Genomic DNA, 21,231 nt, shown 5'->3' with positions numbered 1-21,231 from the left:
TCAAGGCAACTTTAATTTAAATTACTCTAATTTCTAAGAATATCAAGTATTTTTACAAGGATTTAACATTATATTTCCTACGCTGTAAACTTGACATAGCCTAGAAATACATGAAAAAGATGTCTAAATTACATAATTTTCTACCATGTGAGCATGGTCTGTGAGCATGTCTGTGAAGGATTGATTTAATGGATGTAGGAGAGTCTAGCCTACTGTGGGATGCACCAATTTTATTCAATTCTAGAAACTTTAATTTTCCTCCTAGATTGTATATTGATCTAGTTATTATTCAATTATGTTTTTTTTTTAATTTCTAGGAGTTTGTTATTTTCTGTAACTTGTCTTGCTATTATTTTATCATCTTATTCCATTTTGATCAAATAGAATACAAATGATTATTCCAATTTTCCTGTTTTGTTTGACTGTTGCATCGTGTCCCATTGTATGTTATATTTTAGAGAATGTTCAATGGGCTGCAGAGAAGAAATGCTTGGTGGACTATTCATGAATGTCTGTTAGGTCCATTTGATCTATAGAGCTATTTAACTCCAATGTTTCTCTTTTACATTTTTCCAGTTCATCTATTGTCAGAATGGAGCAACAAAGTCGCTATTAATGTGTCACGATCGACATGTAATTTCATATTTAATAGTGCTCATTTTATGAAATAGTGTAAACTTGTATTTAGTACATATATATTTATAATTGTAAAGTTATCTTGATGAATTGTTCTCTCAATAGATATGAAGTCACTTTGCTTATTCTGATCATATGTAGGAAGTCCATTTTATTACACAGAGAATGGTGACCCCTGTTTGTTTTGCAGTCCTATTTTAGTTCTTTTTTTTTTTTTTTCGGAGCTGGGAACCGAACCCAGGGCCTTGTGCTTCCTAGGCAAGCGCTCTACCACTGAGCTAAATCCCCAACCCCTGCAGTCCTATTTTAAAAATATTTTTCAATCCTTCCACTCTAACCTAGCTTCTGTCTCTGAGGGTGAGACATGATTCTTAGAGGCATCAAAAGAAAGGATCCTATTTACTAATCCAATGTATTATTGTAGTTTTAACAAGACAATTAAAACTATTAATATTCATAGTTACTCAAAAGTCTTTATTGGTGCATATCATTTTGTTGTTTTGTTGTTTGGGGTGTTTTCTAAGCCCTGTTTTGATAGCTATTGTAGCCTTGTTTATGTTTTCATTGTAATATCTTGGAAATCTTTATCTTAGGTATTACTTCCAGCATCCTGTGAGGATTGGCATGGTAATTATAAATTCATCAGTGTGATTTTGCTATGGAACGTTTTTCTTTCTCTTTCAATTATGATATTATTTCTGGGCATACTAGGCTAGGTTGGTAATTGGGTCCTTCAGATGTTGAAATACAACTTTCTGAGAGCTTCTGGATTTTAAGGATTCCATTGATATAGAAACTACTTTTCTGATGGGTTTGCCTTTAAATGTAGTTGGACCCTTCTCTCTTGAAGCTTTTAATACATATATATATATATATATATGTAGGGATTATATATATATATATATATATATATATATATATATATATATATATATGTAGGGATTCCCGGTGTTCTTTTTTTCTAGTTCGGTCTTTATGATGTTTTGTGAGCCTCTTGTATCTATATAGACACTTCTTCTGTTAACTTTGAAGTATTTTCTCCTGTGATTCTATTGAAAATATTTTCTATTTTGTTGGCACGGGATTTTTCTCATTCTTGTAACTAGCATTTGAAAGTGTTGTCATTTCCTGTGTCCAATGCTCTTAGGGGCTTCATTCATAAGCTTTGGAAGCTTTATCATTTATCTCCACTGAATGATACAACTCCTCCCCGTTGTCTTGAAAGTCTATCTTCTGCATGATTCTTCTTCCCAGTGAAGCTTTCCCGTGCACTTGTTATCTGAGCTTCTGTGGTTTTCATTTCGACCACCATTTCAGGTTTGTTTTTCTTCAGTGCTTCATTTCCTTTATTGAATTTTATTTTCATATCCTCATCCGACTTCCTTACTTCATGCAAGTGTTTGCTGTGTTCTTTTGGAATATACTCACGTTCTCTTTGGGTTGTGTGAAGACACTTATAATTATTCTTTTGAATTGCATTTCTAGAGTTTCATTTAGGTCATTTTCATTGGTGGTCATTTTAATGGGGTTGGTAATTTTTTGAGGAGATTTCTTGGCTCTCCTTGTCCCCAGGGGTTTTGTATGAAGACCTGGTCCTCTAGGGTCAGATCACTGTTCGGGACTTTTGTTGTTATTTTCATTCTAGTCACCTTTGCAGGTTTAGTGGAAGCTTTTGCAGTGTTCAGAAAACTCAAGTCGTAGTAAGGATAATGTAACATTTTTCTCTTTTAAATTGTTCTTCCAGGCACCAGGCTTTAACACCAGACCTTCAGTGACAATTGTGCACTGTCTATAACTGGAGTCATTTTCCAGCGGTAAATACACTGTGAAAACGTGTCAGTTTAACACTAAGCAGTCATTCCTTAAATAAAATTGTTTGGGGGAGAAAAGGGATGTTCGTAGTACTGTATATATAAGTATAATAGTTATTGTAGGTATAAGTGGAGAAAAGAAAAAAAATCACAGTGGGATTCAGTTGGCAGAAAAAAAGCTAGAGGAGTGGGGATAGGAAGTAGAAGAGAGAACTCCCACAGAAAGAGAAATCACAGAATCAAAGAAAACTGGTGATGGTGAGGTGATATATAGGAGTTTGGCTAAATGGTACTGAAAAGAGTGGATAAATAATGTACATCTAAATAATAGAACAGGCTTGTCTCTCAGTCTTGTAAGTTACAGAGGGACTGTAAACTAGGGCATTGCACATTCTCTATGAGAGGCAAAGGAAGATGACAAGAAACAGAGCAAACGAAGAAAAGGAGATGGGCCCGGGGATGGATTGAGGCACCCTGCTACCCTGACCTTGTCCATTCCATAAATAAAGAACAGCTAAAGAGATAAACATGTGAGGCCCTCCTAACCTCAACCCTTATTTCCTAGGGAGACCTGTAGTGGGGGAGCAAAATCTCATAGACATGCAAAGCTCAAATGGTGATCAGGATCTCAGTCCTGTGGTGATGTGGAGCTGGGGCGGGAGTGTGGACAAACTTCCCAGTGTCAAACTGTGCTCACTGCCTTACATGTTACACAGGAGTTCACTGTGAAAAAGGGGGGGGGGAGAAAAGGAACTGAATTATGCTAAAAGCCTCTAATTATTTTGAACTTGAGTGCATCCCTAAGTCAAAAAATCTAAAATATGAAATTTTCCAAAATTCAAAATGTTTTGAGCAACCACATGATATCACTAATGGAGAATTCAATACTTGGACTCAAAATGATGGTTTACCCAAAAGACTTTAGAAAATAACCTTCAGACTATCTATATTCAGACATTTTTCACACTTCTTGGGATTTATTCACTGGAATTTTTAATTCATTTAGTTTTACTTAATTCTTTTTTTTCAAGGGGGAGATCTCACGTAGCCCTGGCTTACCCTGAACATTACGTAGATGACTCTTGAATTTCTGAGTCTCCTGTGTCTAGCTCCCAGGAAATGGATGGAAGGCGTGAACCACCAGGCCTGGCTCACCATTAGAGTTTTGTAAAGGCTACATAATGCTACGTCACCAGTTAAGCATAGTAGAAATAAGAATATATTCTGTTATTGATCAAAGAAGTAAGACTTCTCAGAAGTATAAAAAAATGTGGGTAGCAGTTGATGTTTTTCAGAAAATTACTTCGTTAACATGTAAATTCTAACTTCATCATTACTAAGACTAACAATTTGATAAATGAGTTTTTAAATTTTTGTTTTAATTCTTAGTAAGATCATATGCACACATACATGCATTATCTATTTGCATACCAAATCAGTACAGTCAAACGCCTTTTCCAGTCCTCAATAATCTTTGAAAATGAAGAGAACCCTACTCACAGGCATCTTGTGGGTTGTTTGTCTCAGGGCATATGCACAGGCCTGGGCATGAATCAGAGACATGCCTTAGCATTAGGGATTTTGCAAGCTTCTCTTTAGCGTTTGATCTTTGGCTATGGCTAGTGCTCACGGCGAGGGCGATGCTGTAGGTTTGATGGGGCCGGAAAGCAATATATCAAGCAGCAGTACAACTGGATAGAGTGATTTGGCTGCTGGCCTGGTAGCTTTTTTCAGCTTTGGTGGCTGCCAGGTGGAGAGGTCATGAGTTGTGTTGGTCTCTTTGTCCCCAGATTCTTGAAAAGAAGCTGCTCTTATGTCCTTCTGGGATCTGATTTTTTACTGCCTTCCCTTTGTATCTTTATCCATGCTGTCTTGAAGCTTCATGCTTATCTCGATACCTCCCACTTGGGCTATGCTCTGAGATGCCAGATGGAAAGAAACGGGCCATTTCCCTCACAAAGGAAACTGTGAGGGTAGACTCAATAAACATCATCATAGCCAATATCTCCCAGCCATTCAGAGAGCAAAGTAGAGCATAGAGCATGTGGCTAATACTTCCGGGGGCAGAGTGGAGAAGCAGCATTCTAGTCTCCTCTCCTCTGTATCTTCATTTGGTAGCCTGCGGTCAGAAGGTTAAGTATCACTAAATGTGTGAGAAGTCTGTAGATATAAGGCATTTTAGTACATATGAATATACATAGTGTGATATTGGATGCTGGCACTGAAATACAAAATCATTTGTTACTTATATATTTTATGCATAGAGTAGAAAGATAATCTTCTGTATTTAAGTGTGCCTCTGCTTTGATTGTATTTGACATAAGATCAGATGAAGAAGTTTACACTTGTGCCACCTCTATTGGATTTCAGAGCATTTTGGATTTTGGTCTTTAGATTAGGGATGCTCAGCCTATATTGTGCTTTTTTCTAAGAGGGTACCTGGACTTGTACTGAGGTCGAGCATCACTTTGAGAAGATATAAGCGAGTAGGCGTGGTAGAGTGAGAACGTCACCAGTTTGTTGTTTCTCCTACGGTGTCTACTTTTAAGGCTGTAATTTCTAATTTCTCTAGGCAATCAATAGTGCCACTGTAGCCTTCCACAGCCAACTTGGTGATGAGCTCCCAACAATATATCAAAGACAGGCTAGCTTGTGGTCACCATATTGAGCAAGAAGTACAACGTATAGCTTCTCTGGACTCTGGGAGCACATAGTACCTTAGTCCAGGCCTATATCATTTAGTAAAATGTGCTCATGACGTTCACAGAATTCTACCCCTTTCCACTGTTATAGTGAAAGCCTTTTAAGATTTGAGTTAGTTCTGTAGATTCAGAAGCACGGGTGTATCAGCTCTTACCTAGTCTTTCTATCCCAGTTTGCCAATGGTGCCCTGACTTCCTCATTACTACCTAAAGGTGTTTCTTCCTCCATATTTGACCCCATGGCCTTGAAGAGGAAATGACCTCGAGCAGCTAGTCTGCCTTGTAGTTTCAGTAAGGCCTGCTGGTCTCGTGTCTTCTTCAGCTCCAGCTCAGATACGTGGCATCAGAGTGATCAGTGTCAAGAGACAGACAGGAAAGTCTTGTATGTTTCAGAATGGAGTTCATGTAACCCGAACTTAAGACCTGTTGGTGATGATCATGGGATATGTGCATGTCATGACAGCAATTTAGAGAGCTTCAAAAGAATTCTTCTATAACTTTCTGGGTGGAACCCTACTTAATTGTTTCCACAGAAGATCCCAGATGTGTACATAGCTGATTATCAGGATAAGGAGGAAATCCATCGTGTTGTAGACACAAAGAACTGTGTGGGCAGCTCTGTAATGAAGGAGATGTGGGAATCTAGATGTTAACTTGATACTTTTGTCTAGAGAGGTAGTTTTTAGACAGATTATTCCCAGGCCATGGGAAGTAAGCTGGAAGAAGACACAAGAATCGAAAGACTGACAGTCATACGCAGGGCATTTTAGCTCAAGTTCAAAAGGATTTTTTTTCTACTTCTGCTAGTTTGAACCTGAAATCACTTGCTCGGAGATCTATTATAGGAGTTGGTTCTCTCTCAGTCAGCAACTACAAATGTGTGGAGACTTATAATCTATCTCTATTGTGTTGTGAGACAAAGGTTCAGAGGAAGGTCTAGGTACCCTAAGTGAAGTGTGAACTTTACACATACAAACTCTGTATTTCTATATTCTGTATCTTTCATTTCACATAACCTTGGATTGAAAGTAATTGAGAAAATTCGCATGTACACAAAACTCTAAACTTGAACACTTTGTCTTACAATTATTCACTATATAAGGCAACAATAGAACTATTGTTCATAAAGTACTCACATTACATTAAGTGTTGTAGGTAGTCTAGAAGGGATTTGCAGTCTATGGGAAGATAAATGCAGTTTATGTACAAATATGACTCTGTTTATGCAAGGAATTTGAACACCCCAGGATTTTCGTACTCATGTGTCCCCTGAAACCAACCCCCTAGTAATACTAAAGGACAACTGTAATAGCACGTTAGTGCACTAGGGCTATGACATAGGAATTCTGGATGTTTATTTCCTGGCCCAAAGTACCTGGCTGCTCCTTTCTCAGAGATTTAGCATTCTACATACAAACAGCCTGTCCTTAGTGGGTTTTGGTGCCAAGATTAACAGCACCCCAGTCACCTCTATTCTTATGTTCACTCTGAACACCAGTTCTTCCTCCAAGCAAGAAACCTTGAGTCTTTTGTCAATTTGCTGAGCTCTGCCCTTACCCATGGCTTCATAGGCAAAAGCACCCAAGCCACAGAACCAGAGGGACAGCCTCCCTCCTTCTTGTAGATACCTGTGATCAAGTATTTGGGCTTCTGTCTGTGCACTTATTCTGAGCTCTCAAGGTCTGTAGTGGATTTCTGCACATTTTGTGGGTGGAGATGGGATAAGAACTTGCATTTTAAGGGATAGAAATAGTAAGAGAAGTTTAATAAAATCAGGCAAGAATCAAGATTCCAGACTATGCTGTTCATTCAGTGAAGTATAACCCATTGCAGAGGTACAAACCTCTTGTTTAGTTACTGGCTTAGTCCAGAAAAAAAGTGGTTATAAATGTGCCCTTTGCCTCAGGCTAAGTGGTACATTTTCCATCACATTTTCCTGCCTTGTTTTATGCTGGGCATGTATTTGCATGTGGATGAAATACATATGGGCACCATTCCTGCGAAGATGTCTTCTGTATTCTGGTCAGGAAAAAGATTTTCTTCAATTCTCAACCTTCTACTAGGACTTCAACACCAGAGACAGCCTGCCATCCCACTTGAATCTTAGAGACTAACAGTATTAGCGCACTACTTCCAGCCATCTTTCCAGGGATATTCAGAGGAGGAATTAGGGTGAACTGCTACATGATTCACAAGAACATTTGAATTTGAAATATCACTTCTAAACAGGCATAAGGGATTTTTGTAGAAAACTACAATTTTTGATGAGGATCCAACAAAGCAAAATATCATTTTTTTTCAGTTGACAATATTTGAAGTTCTTAAAGACTTTCAGAGCGAAGGTCCCTTTGCTGTTCTGGCACTGAATTTGTCTATGTGTGCCACGTGATCATAAAAGTTAAATACGAGCAGCTTCAGCTATGTCATCATGCTGTTTTGTTCCAACCTTGTTTGTTTTACTCAGCCTAGATCCTTCACGTGTCATTCTGAAACCACGAATCTGATGCTGGATTTTTATTTGGTGTTTTCACTTTAACAGTGAGGGTTCAGAGAAGTGACTAATATTCTGGAAGCTATAAAACCAATTAACCATCAAGCAAAGAATGACAATTCCCTTCTGCAGGTGCTCCTTTCCTCTGTATTGTATTTTAAATTTCCAACTCTACAAACCAGGAAAAACTACCCCCAAACTACTTTTAAAATAATGTGCTATATTAGATATTTATAGGTATAGAAATTTATAAGTACTTAATCTTCAGAATGTTGATTCTAGGTAAATGTCTAGACAAGGAACTTCAACCTTTGGTTGATTTCCATTTATTCTCTAATTTTTGTAGCTATTCAGATATATATTGGTCTATGGAAGTCCTTGTTAATTCCTTTTCTCTTTTGTGGTACTATGGTTGGCTGCGTCTAGGGGAAGTCAGTTCTTGCCTGGAGAATCCTTTCAGCTCTGGAAGATTTCAAGGAGGGAACGACTTCCTTCTGGACTGGCTTTAATCTTTGCTGTTGCTGTGAGACTGTTGAGTTCTTGTTTCCTTCAGCTTGATCGTGCTCTCCAATGGGTCCCCAGTTGCTCTGAATTTTCCTTTCCATTGATTTTTATCCCTGGAAGAAAACTTCCCCTTTTATCACTCTCAGAAGATTATTTGCTGGGCATCTCAGCAATACACACATGATTATAAAGTCCAGCTTTGCTCCTCCCTTACAAATTACATATATATTTTAAAAGATGTGAGTCCTTGAAAGGATTGAATAATATAAAAATCACCATTGTATGATGCCCAGTAGAAGATAGTTTATAGAAGGGCACATTATCAACTGAGTAGTTGTACCTGCCTAAAGATGATATGTTCAAATCCTAACACCCGAGAAGTGACTTTGGAAGATGATGATAGGATTGATGGTCCTTTTATGAAGAGGGGAAAGAGTTTCCTGTTCTCATTTGAGGTCAGGGAAGCTCTTTCTACAAACCAGGAAGTGACTCCTCACTAAACATCAAATTTGATCTTGAACTTCCTGACTTCAGTTATTATTATTCAAGCTGTCTATTCTGTAGTGTCTTGTCTTGACAACCTGAACTATGGTTTAATTCCATTTTATCCACTATCCCTCTCAACTAATACCTCTTGCATGATCCTATTACCTTCTGCTTTTCACCTAGACCCGGAAAGGCAGGATGGAACCCATCTACTTTTGAAGGCCATTACTTTTATGTCTTGATTTTTCAGTTTATCCATGACACTTATTTTGTTGAGCAGCCCTCATGTAGCTGAGAGAGGGCCAGGTTGCTATTTTCAACTCCCTTTACTGAATTTCCTGCTCTAGGATCTGGCCCTCTAATGACATGTGATTATGCTTCCCTGACTTGTGAGTGAGTACCAATGACTGTTTTTGATGATGACATTTTGAAGCTTCTGCTCTTCATTGTAACATGCTGAAAGCTTGCCTGTTTTGACTTTTGGGCATGCTGCCAGTGTGCAGGAGTTAGACATTTTTCAAATAGAAATTATCTTCAAATTCTTTCTATGGAACATATACAATAGAGGCTACAAGCACTGGAAAAGTTTAAATACAGAATGTCTTATTTATACATATATGGTTTCTAGTAAAGAAGTGAATTCATGCCTTTACAACATTTGCATTCAAGGAAGGAAAGGAGTGAAGGTGGGAGTGAGTGAAATATAATTCATAGATCTATTTATGAAGATGTCACAGTCAATTTATATGCAAAAAATTTATGCTGAAATTCAGAGAAAGAGAACAATCGACTGTGGTCCATGCCTCCTGTTCACTAGTGTGCTATAATGCACATGTCCCCTCAAGCCATGACCCTGAGATTTCTCTGAACACACGTGTACTTTTCTGGTTTTGCCTGTGTGGTGTCTTCCTCCATTGTCTGCTTACAGAATCTCGATGTTTTTGCTCTTGTTTCTGAGTAAATCCTGCGAAACCCCTTACTGAGGTGACTGAAGCTCCAACCACTCTTTCTCGATTGTTCTCATGGGGAGAAGAGTATGCCATAATCATTTGAGGTACTGTCTTAAGTAATTTCTAACCATTTTGTCACGACTCCCAAAATCACTTTCAAGCCCCACTGGTGATCTGACAACTCTCAAAGGCAGAGATATTTCACACAATTGCTTTGATTTATACACAAAAGCTCATAATTTGAGTATTCATCATCCCAACCAGTAATTATAACACTCTCTACAAAAGTAAATATCACTAATAGAGTGGGCACTTATAAAATTATTTTTCTAAGTCATGCCCCCATCTGATAAACACTAGCATCTATTTTTCGCGGTATCACCAGCCTTGTTAATGTTTGAATGACGATTTAGTACAAAGTGATTTAAACATGAATGTCAATGTTGGGGGAGGGGAGACCATAATCAGAACATATTGTGTGAAGGAAATCTATTTTTAATAAGAGAAAATGGAGAAATTGAAGGCCAAAATAAAAATAAGAAAATATCCTTGCAGATATTCTGATGTTAGGTAATATCAAATCATATATGAAAAGTGAACTATGGCATATGGAAGGCAGATAATTGAGGTGAAGTAGAGTGAGCAGCATATTAGACGCTCCCAGAAAGAATGTTGGGAAGACAGATGAACTTGAAAGGCTATGGGAAAGCCAGTAAAACCCGTGTGGTTTTTGATAACTCTCTACGACAATGCACATGTTATATCATGTTATCATAGGATTCTACCTTCACCCTCCATCGAAATGTATAACTCTTTGTTCTAAAAATCAGTACATAACAAAAATCCAAACCATGTTTTATCAGACATTATAAAGCAAATTTGTTTTAGTGGTGCTTTGTTGTATTTCTCAAGATGAAATATAATAACCGTTTTAGATGAATGAGAGCTATTTTCATTGGTTCCCTTTTGGCAACAACTTCCCTCAAATAGTAAGGGTGTTCTATAGTTAGACTCAAGTGTGTAAATACTGTAGTAGATGGCAAAGACATCGTAGACATTAACCACTTCTTCATCCTTCCATCCATAGAATGCAATCAGAATGAAGTACTTAAGGGAGACAGAATGAAGGAGAGCTAGTCAAAACTATACTGAGAGCAAGCCCTGCTTTGGGTTCCTTTTGATTGGGAGAATGTTGAGAATGAAGTTCTCTTAACTTTAGAAAAACAGTCTATTTTTGTAATCTTGGCTACCAAACTAAGAGGTTATTTTTGTCTACTCCATGCATCTCTTTTTTTACATTTGTTCTGTGTTCCCAAATCAGCCTTCACGGGCAGGCTAGGGATGCTTTCTCGTCTTCATTTCTTACTGTCATTATGATGGCGAAGCTCTGAAACCCTAGCTGGTCACTACATTGCTTGGGAATTAACATAGGGAGGCACACAGGCAGCATCACAGTGTGTATGAAGAAAAAGACGTTTCTAGAACTGATTCTAGAAAGAAGAAGCATCCATATTTTATGGGCAGTGATTTCTGATAGCCCAGTCTCCTCAAAGGGTATGTTGGCTTATGTTATCAGCACAGCTTCTATGCTTAAGATACGTAGCTCAAACTATCATTTCATTTTCCATTTTCTAACATTCACCCTCTTGACAGTTATAGATTGTCTAAAATTGTGATGGGAAGATCAGAGCAGGCCAAAATGGCTCCCAGTTTGTTATATACCATGGAACAAAATATACTCCCATTTTTTTTGATAAAGCTGGAGTTTTAAATGAAAACAAAATGAAACAAATGTAATTTTTCCTTTTTCTATCATAGGTAGACTCAAATATATTTTGCCATAATTGATTCTCTTGTTTTTTTTTGCCCCTTTCTCCCCCTCCCTCTCTTCCTCTCTTTCTTCTTTAGGACATTTCTTTAAGAAGTACTTTCTACCTAAATGGTTTTACATGCTTCAGAAGAAATAGGACCACTTATCCTTTAGCAATCCCAGACTATAGAATGTTCTGTACCTTTAATCTGATTAAAATTTTGTTTTGAGAAAGTGAACATCGTGATGTGCCTTCTATGGTTCATTATTTTGGGAGATTCACAATGCCTTGCTGCCTCATGAAGGTCCCCATCAAGTTTCTTCAAATTGATTCTATGCACTTACTGATCCTTGATGAATCCATTGGCATTTCACAATGAAGTCTATACTTCTAAACACTCTCAGATTTGTCAGGTACAATTCTTTATCTGGTAGAAATTTCCCTCAACCCCCCAGGGGCATCTGATGAATTGGAAATGTAGATCTTTATGGAAACTCAAGGTAAATGCTATACACACACACACACACTCACACACACACACACACACACACACACACACACACACACACACACACACACACCAATCTAACTGCAGTGAACATGGTAAGAGCCTTGTCAGTCATCTCTACCTATCATTCAACTCCATATATATATTCAACTTTCAAATGACAAGGTGATATTCTTGCCATTTTCAAGACGTACTTCCAGCATTGGGACATTTTACTTTTCAAAAGAGTAAAACAAATGTATTTTTATATGTTTAATATGTTTCTGCAAGATGTATCTATTATTGTTGTAACTAAAATTGTCTCAATTTGGCCATGCTGTCTTTGATTTCCTTTCAATAGGATCTCAGAAGACTCAAAACATCTTTATTTCCTGGGAGCCATATTCTCATCTCCACTGAATGTTTCCTCCATGGTCTGGAGTAACTCTTCCTTCAAGGACACTTAGGTTGGAGATGAATGATTTTTTTAAAAAATCATTAACTTAGGTTTTTAGATCTGAATTATAAGTAATTACCTTTTTACTTACTGCCTTGATTTTTTAAACTTAGAATGTTTTTATACTCTTTTCATCACTATTCTCTAGGCTAGTTTTTAAATGATTGAAACTAATATCACAATTATAAATTTGATTAATAAAGTTTAAGATTCCTGTGCTACCTTATTTCAGTTTAGATTTTTGGCTCTTGGTAAGCAAGTTTACCTACACCCCTAGTTTAACATATTTGAAGTATTTTATTTCTTATTCTGCTTTCTATTGTTAATCATGGGTTCAATTGAAATTGACAAATTATACCCTTAGTTAATGCACTCATGTTTTCATTGTGATTCACACAGACATCAGGAGAAGCCTGAGGCAAGTCAGTTAACAGGAGATGAATGTTTGGCTGTTGTTTTGTTTTTTAAATATAACTGTGCCACAAGCCTCCATCTGGTCACAGATGAGTTGTTAAATTTATCTTTGGCCTTAAAGACAACCTTTCTGCAAGCTTCAATCATCAAGCCAGTTTTCACTTCTCACTGTTTTGTTCTTGCCCTTAGCATTTTGCCATGTGACCAACAGTCCCTTTGGGAGCATCTCCACAGGCAGAACATAACAATTAGAATGGAAGAAATGTCCCTTCTCAAGAATGTAGATCCTTGAACCTTGAGTCAGAGGGAGAATACAAGAACTATTGGATAGATTAGTTTTAGCAGTTACTAAACCTTGAGGACAGGGACATGTTTCCGAGAAACTGGAAACAGCAGTAACTAAGCAGAGGAGAGTGTTGCCATGGATATAAAAATACACTTACAACTTCATTTCAGTAGACGTTTAAAAAGCACTAGAGCTAGAGGAGCCCAGGAAGCCAGGGGTACTCAGTAAATACTTGTTAAATGAGAAGTGACTGTCAAAACCTGGAATAGACTCTCTAGGAAGATAAAGTCTAGTACCAACTTTATTTTTTCGTACATGGTTGGCACAACCATATTTCTTTTTTTACTACTTGCCAGTGGATTCATTCCACTCTTTTCTTGAAAATTTATACTAAAACTCATTTCTTTCTAAGCATTTTCTTGTGGATTTCCTGAAGCAAGCAGACTACACTAGTGCCTATGTTGAGTTCATTGCATAGCTGTCTTATAGGGTCAATTTCATATTGATCTAAAACCTCTAAACATGGCATAGATTACAGGGACTTTGGAGTGACATCACAGGTAGTAAGAAATCATTTTCTATTACCATAAGGATTGTATGCTTTCTATGGCTGCACTAATGAAGTATTTGACCAGGTGGCTTCAACAAGAGAAATTTATTGTCTCATAGGTTTGAAGGCTAGCACTCCAAAATCAAGATGTTTGCAAGACCACACCCCCTCTGGAGGTGGTAGGAAATATTCATTCAGGCCTTTTTCCTAGGTCCTTACACTATGGAAGCTCCACTTGCCTTTGTATAGGGTCTGCCAAGCATGCATGCTTACACTTCAGAACAATATTTTATAAGGAGGTATATTGGATCAATGTTCTTTCTAATGTTCTCATTTTCATTATATCTTCAGAGACCCTGTTCCCAAACAAGGCCATAATCAGAGGTCCTGAGATTAGGATCTCAACACCATAATTCAGTTCATAGCAATCTTAGTGGTAAATTATCAGTTGAAACCAGCTCATTGTAATTAAGTGCATGGATGCAATCTGAGGATTCAAGACCTTAATACAGTATTAGTAGAACACACTCTTACCCAAATGGCAGAGCAAGCTCCTGCTATAATCCAGATGTGTATGCCCTCCAAAATTGCTGTTTAATCCTTACCTCAAATTTGATATAAAGGGGAGGCTTTTCTAGAGGGTAAGTAGGTTATGAAGAGGGTAATTCATGTGTTAGATTAAAACCCATGTGACATATGGAGCGTTCTTACCTCTTATGTGTTCTTACCTCTTTCTATGTGACCTCATAGAAAGAAAGTGACACACAAGATTTGGGAAGTAGACACTTAGCAGACACCAAAAATACTAGTCCATGCCTCCAAAAATGAAAAAGAAAATTCCTCTTGCTTGTAAGCCATCTATTCTATTACATTTGTTTATAGGAGCCAGAAAGGACTATTGATAAGGAAAACTTGAAAGGAATAAACCACTCTTCAATTTTCATTTTCCAGAAAAACTCTTTTGAGAATGTGTCTTTAAGAATAAAGTATAGTCTGTAATTTCAGTCCCTGGGAAGCTGAGACAAAAGTTGGAGGCCAGCCTGGGCTATCCAGTGAGACCATGTGTGTGTGTGTTGGGTTGGGTGGATAGGTAGACCCCAGGAAGTCAGTGAGCTACCAGCTCAATGAGTGTGTCACCCTGTCTCCAAAAATACGTTGAATGTGATTGAAGAAGACATCCAAAGCTGACCCCTGGCTTCTACATATTTGCACATGCATGCACATTCTCTCTCTCTCTCTCTCTCTCTCTCTCTCTCTCTCTCTCTCTCTCTCTCTGTCTCACACACACACACACACACACACACAATTTCTAAAACTCTATGAAAGGCAGTATAAAGTATATAAGTATATTTCTTGTTATTGCACTTATTCTATGTCAATTTATCTTGTAAGTACTAAGTGATATATCTCCTCAAGTCTTCTGAATGGATTAAGCATAGCATGCTTACGTGAGTGTGGTTAGGCACTTTCTGAGTGGTGAGACTCTACACCCAGGCCATTTTCTGTTATCGCGGTTATCTTATAACAAATATACCAAATGTACACAGCACAGATAGAGGGATTTTTTCAGAACAGTTTGAAACTATGAATGGTGCCATGCTAACCTGCCCAGGCTCTCTGTATCTACACAAATAGTATTGGCAGGACATTAAGTGATGGAATAGTTATTTACAGTCTGACAAGATAAAGCCGGATATCCTAAGATATCATCAAACTAGTCATAAGAGTGAACATTAACACTTGTGAATTACTTACTTCTGGGACTTTCCATTTAATACTTTCGACCCATGACTGACTATAGTCAACAAACTCCAGGAAAAACAAACAACCCAGATAGGAGAGTTGGCTATGGAGCAGAATAGCCAAAGTCCCTTCTAAAACCTCAAAGCTCACACAGCATACCATACAGCAAATACCCAAGGTTTCGGCAGTTATTAACAATATTTTATATTACATAAAGTGGCATAGTGCATCAAACAATTTTCATATCTAGGACTTGGTTTGGTAATGTCTCAGTGGCTGGGAACTTTCTTGCTCTTTCCAATGTCACACTTAAGCTCTCATGGAGTCTGCCTCTGTGGCGATCACACTTGGCTATGCCTATCTGTTAAGTACTAGCTTACTAGTACTCACTTGCCTTTGATAACGCAGCCCAGGAGGGACAGGGAATGGCCATCTTTCAGGTTTCTCTGTTCCAGTGCTCTTTTACAAAGGGAGTGCTAAATTTGCCGATCCGCTTTTACGCTTGATGTTTTGTGAGTCACCATCTTGCTCATTCCCAAGACTGCCATTGTTTTTGACAATACCCTTGAGTTTAGAGCCTGTACTTCCTCTGTTCCGAATAAACTTAGATCACTTGAGGCAGAAGCAAGGCAGTTATCTTTGCCAATCTTGCTTCTCTGTTGGCAAAGCCTTTATGCCATCGCCTGGCAAGTAGGAGAAGAACATGCTTTTTCCTGGAATGAACTCCTGTTCTACTGTTGGGGTTCTGAGGTGACAGATAACCCTAGGGTGCATCAGGGTGCATTGAATTTCTGCCTTTGTGTAAGCTAAGGAAAGGGAGACAAGGGTGTGGCTTCTGAACCAGCTGAGAGCTTCAATGCTTCAAGTAGGAGATGGGCCATCTCATCTCCCAGCTTTGAGTTATAGAAGTTCTTCATACGTGTAGCCAAGAAGCCTTGATCTTCTTTCCAAATGGATTCCAAATGGATTCCACGGTGACTGTAGCTGTGGTGTGAGAAGAGGAACACTAGAAGTACCTACCCAGAATGGAGCTTCAGCTAGCTACTGTGTGGAATGGGATACACTCATACACAGTGAAACAGCATGAGTCCAAAAATGCACACTCATTTTATAAAGCTAAGGAGCTACATGTGGAAGAAGAGTTCTCCTCGAATGATTTTATCCAATCCTAGTCACCTCCTAAACACACCATCTTCAGATACTGTAGTCTTAGAATATTTGTGCCTTCCTAATTTTCATGATGTGGACACTGGTCTGTGCTTTGATAGTAACAAAAGTGATGTGAAATTTGCACTTTGGGTATATTTGCTAACAAACCAGATTTATTCCCCTTTACCACACTGTATATGGGCCGTCACTTTCAGAGGCACCTGTCATACTTCTCCTGGTCTCGTCTGGTTTCTGGACAGCACGGAAGTGCTGTTCTCATGCCCATATTCTCCCATCGCCAATTTCGAAATGTCTCCTAGATGTTTTCCTAGCTCTCTGTTTTCAGAAGCATATTGGTTTCAGTCAGGATAAACTTTCCATGAGTCCTTCTTGTTCTATGGCTCAGTGATAAATAAACAAACCGAAGTGTAGAGCCTTCATTTAGAATTGACATTTCTTGTCCTTGTCCTTCCAACTTTTGCTGTTCTTTGCCCCTTTGAGTATGTAAATACATGTACCAGGGATGACTGTGTAGCTTAGTCAATGGAGGGCTTACATTGCATCTGTATACAACCCTACATAGTGGTAATACAGGCTCAGGAGGCTGAGGCAGCAGGGCCAGAAGGTCAAGATTATCCTTGGTGGGGTTGGGGATTTGGCTCAGTGGCAGAGAGCTTGCCTAGCAAGCACAAGGTCCTGGGTTCGGTCCCCAGCTCCGAAAAAAAAGAAAAGAAAAAAAAAGATTATTCTTGGCTATATATGGAGTTTTGGACAAACTGTCTCTAAGAGCAAAAGAAAGAAAGAGGAAAACACACACACACACAAACACACACACACTTCAGAAGTTCAAATTTAAGCTACAAACACAATTTGTAGAACACCTTTCCTCCCTACTCCAGTACTATAGTCATGGCCTGATAAGTTCAATATATCAAATAAAGGAATAAAATAAACAATACACATGATGCTGCCTTACACATTTATCCTAGCATGAATTGACCTTTCCTCAAGAAAGTGATAAGGAGCTTTCCCTGAATGGTTTTCTCATATGGATTCAGCCTGGGGCTTGTTCTCTGGAGCCTATGTATCAGCTCTGGGTGTGTGGTAATGTTCTGCTACTAATCCTTGCTTGGAAGGATGAATGACACCCTTCCCAATATTATATCTCTGGGTCCAAAAGCAATGCCACTTGTCCCGACACTTGTGGGATTGCGCTGCAAATTCTCACTTGACGTCTCCCTCACTAGTTGCCTATTATAGCATAAACTGGATGTGAGACAAATTAATAAGTGCTGTCTCTGGGGCCAGGTTTCCTGACTATAAACCCTGGTTCTGCTTCGTCTCTTCCTGCAACTTTAAACAAGCTGCTTTTTATAAATGAAATTAGGATCCCAAAATACCTTAAAATTGTTCTCATCCAAATCAAACATATACAATGGGGATAATAATAAAACTTGGTGAGTATTAGAAAAACTAAATCAGTGTATTAGTTATATCATAATTAATAGGAATGATTTCTAAAATTTTCACTTTAGTTAACATAATTTTACTAAATTTCAAATTTTACTTTTAATTTTTCTATAATAAAGAATCAGTTAAACCAAAGAATTAAAACCCACATCAAAAGTTCTTCTTCATTCAAACATGAAGAAGACATATACAAAGTACCTTCACATCCCTTTCTATTGAAGTGGTTTAGCCCCCTTGTCCCTCTCCTGGACATGTCCAGTGCCTATAGAATCTTCTGTGTGAGCGAAGAATCCAAATAGAGGGTTATGATTTACAAAAAGCTTCTTCAGGCCACAGTTACCACTGGCAAGATCAAAAGCTGGGTGAGCACGCTTGCTGGGCCTGCCTGTTTCCGTTGAGTATTTGCTGATTTATTCATTTAATTGGTCAGTATTTGTTCTGGTCTGTGGTTTATATTTCTACACATGATTCAGCCAAATTATACTAATTTGCCAATACGTGAGTTCATATACTTAAAATCCCAATGGCAAAAAAGAGACTTCTTATAAAAAGAATGACAATCCCGTCACTGTTGGAAACACACAGAACTAGAGGCCATTCTGTCACATAAAATCAGCCAGACAGAGAAAGGCGTGGATGTCATGTTCTCACTCCTGTGGAAGTTTAGAAAGTTGATTTCAACAGAATAATCTTTAATAGATCTTAAGACAGGAGATCGGAGAGGTTAGAGGATGGATGGTAGCCATCCAAACCCAGTTAAAAGGAGGTAGAATGCTGTATAGCACACTGAGTGACTAGTTCATAACAGCATAAAAGTGTTATAAGGAGCACGAAGTGTTCACAAATTCCAAACACATAGATGTTATAATGCTTTGTGTTTGTTTTTCAGTTTAATTTTTGAGAATTTCATACACTTGTGCTGTGTTTATATCATTTTCCTATCCTGTCCCTTCCACATTCTGGGTCCCTATCACTGCCTCCCAAACTCTTGGGAGTCAGAAGATCAGGATGTCTGCTACTAGACAGTGTCCTATACAGGTGATGGAAAAGCAGTACTCATGACATCTCAACAGTACAGTCCCCTGAAGAAACCAGGACAGCACCAATACCAAGTAGATGCAGATGGGCAGAGTCTCCCAAGGACACATCAAGAAAGGGCAAGCTATAGGCAACTGATGGCTGCTGAGAAGGGAGATTTATTCCTCTCCAGGTACAAACCTCCTGATAGGTAACTCACCCATGTGGTGAGTCCTAAACACATGTACACAGTAACACCCGACCAACAGGATATACTTACAAATGTATAGCGATGTGGGATGCTAGCCATGCTGTTTTGATCGTCCCACATTTTGTATCACACCGTAGTTCAAATGTATACTCTTATACATGCATTTAAAATGTTAAGAAAGAAAGCATTAAGAAGTGGGATGTTTGCCCAAGACACAAGCTGATAAACTTGGTATTGGCTGGTTATCCAAATGACCCATTGGAACACAGCAATTTTTCACAACCCAATTACCCACCCTTTGAATGCTTCATGGATGGAATCAATACTTAATTGTAGTCTTCTAGAACTGAAGTTCTGTCTTCTATCTGCCGTCCTTTTCTCCTTTTCAATAAAACCACTGAAGTAGCCCTGGTGACATTAAGAATCACCCTACTACCTTCACTGCTACACTGTCCAGAACAAACTGCCTCAGACACGTTAGCCAAAGTATGTTCACCCTCCAGTAACTCAGTATCATCTTTATTCTGTTTGCAAAAACCTACCAGCTTGCATTTTATTCTTTGGAATATATTCGTAACTGCTTTTTAAAGAAGTGGCTATCTGAAAATAAATGCTACTACTTATGTAATGGTGTCATGTTCAAAGTGATCTTGTTCCAGGTCAGTGACTTCCTCCACTGGAAGGAGGAATTTCATTAAAGACCTCATTGGAATTCCATTAAAGACACGCCATAGTTTGAGTTCTCCAAAAAAATCAAACGTCAGCATGAGCCAAATAAAACAGCATCCCTAGCGGTCTAAGATGAGGCAAATTGACAAATGCATCTCCAGTAATGTCAGGAAGTTTTGCAGAGTAGCTCTTTACTAGGGGTTTTCAAAATTTGCAAACTATTTACATTTTTGAGGTACTTCACCATGGAAATAACACCTAGAAGGGAGATGAAGCAAGTGTCTGTATCTGACTCTGATTTGAACTGTCCCCTTGTTCTAGTGTCTAATCTTCAGAGTCTTGGCTTGTTTGGGAAAGGTGGATAAGACTCTATATTGACCACATGCTAGGAAGAAGTCTGTGTGAAATGAGTACAGAGCTTCAAAGACATAATTTGATAGAAACGTGCATTGCTAGGCCTCCACTTAGCCCAGCATCTTATTAAGCATTCACAAAATAAACCAGAGTTGAAAATGAAGATGTGCTCTTATTGATTCCAAATTACTTTCCTCTGCCTTGGCAAGAAAACATATAAGATTTCTAAGTTGAGAGAGCCACAAAGGAAGATAATTTGCAATCAATAATAAGATGGGAAAATGTAAAAGCTAAGATCTGAAATACACTATATTCAGAGTAATTTTAACTTTTTCATTTACTCATGAAGCCACTTCTTCAGCCCTACAGTTAATTTTTCTTAGGTATGGGGATTGCTTTAAGGGTGAATATTAATTCTAAATTCACCAACAATGGAGATGAACAGAACATTAGTAATGTGCTTTGTGGCTTGAAGTAAATGACATTTATGTACTCTGAAGTATAGGTTTAGCTATGGCCTAGTTTGACTGCTTTATCAAATGTATGTATTTAGTTGATTGTCTACTTGTGAATCGGTAGTAGGCTCAGTGGTGGGACTAACAAAAAGGTACACTGTGAGTTCAACAGCAGTGAGTAGGTAGAGACCTGGATTTTCTTTTTAGTGATACAGTTTCACTTCTCTAGTTCTGTTAATGAAATAAAAAAGCAAGAGTTCAAATATCTTTTATGTTTGTGTTGTCTTGTAGGTTTGTGGAAAGAGATGTCACAGAACACACATTTGATTTCCTACAGAGATTTTCCTACAATATATAGAATAAATATGCATTTTCTTGATGATTTTGATTATTATAAGGCTAATTTGTACTATCTGTTTGGTATCCATATATTTTCCTAATTTCTGCCATTATCACTTAAGCCCCCACTCAAGGCGGCTGGAGTAACAAAAATGAACATCACTGACAGCTGGGGTTTTGATGACATCAGGCATTTGACTCAATTTTCAAAGATGCTATGATGGATTTAGTGCCCAGCA

At 38.2% G+C, this 21,231-nt stretch overlaps 1 protein-coding gene across 2 annotated transcripts in view; it reads right to left on the bottom strand.

The window, feature by feature from the left end:
* Positions 1-21,231, bottom strand: part of Xkr4 (XK related 4) — a 400,918-nt gene that overhangs the window by 110,188 nt on the left and 269,499 nt on the right. The window lies entirely within an intron of this gene.

Source organism: Rattus norvegicus, chromosome 5 (genome assembly GCF_036323735.1).
Source record: "Rattus norvegicus strain BN/NHsdMcwi chromosome 5, GRCr8, whole genome shotgun sequence".
In the NCBI taxonomy this organism is placed as follows: domain Eukaryota; kingdom Metazoa; phylum Chordata; class Mammalia; order Rodentia; family Muridae; genus Rattus; species Rattus norvegicus.
Note: the sequence above shows the minus strand (reverse complement) of the source record. Positions and strands in the feature narration are given on the sequence as shown.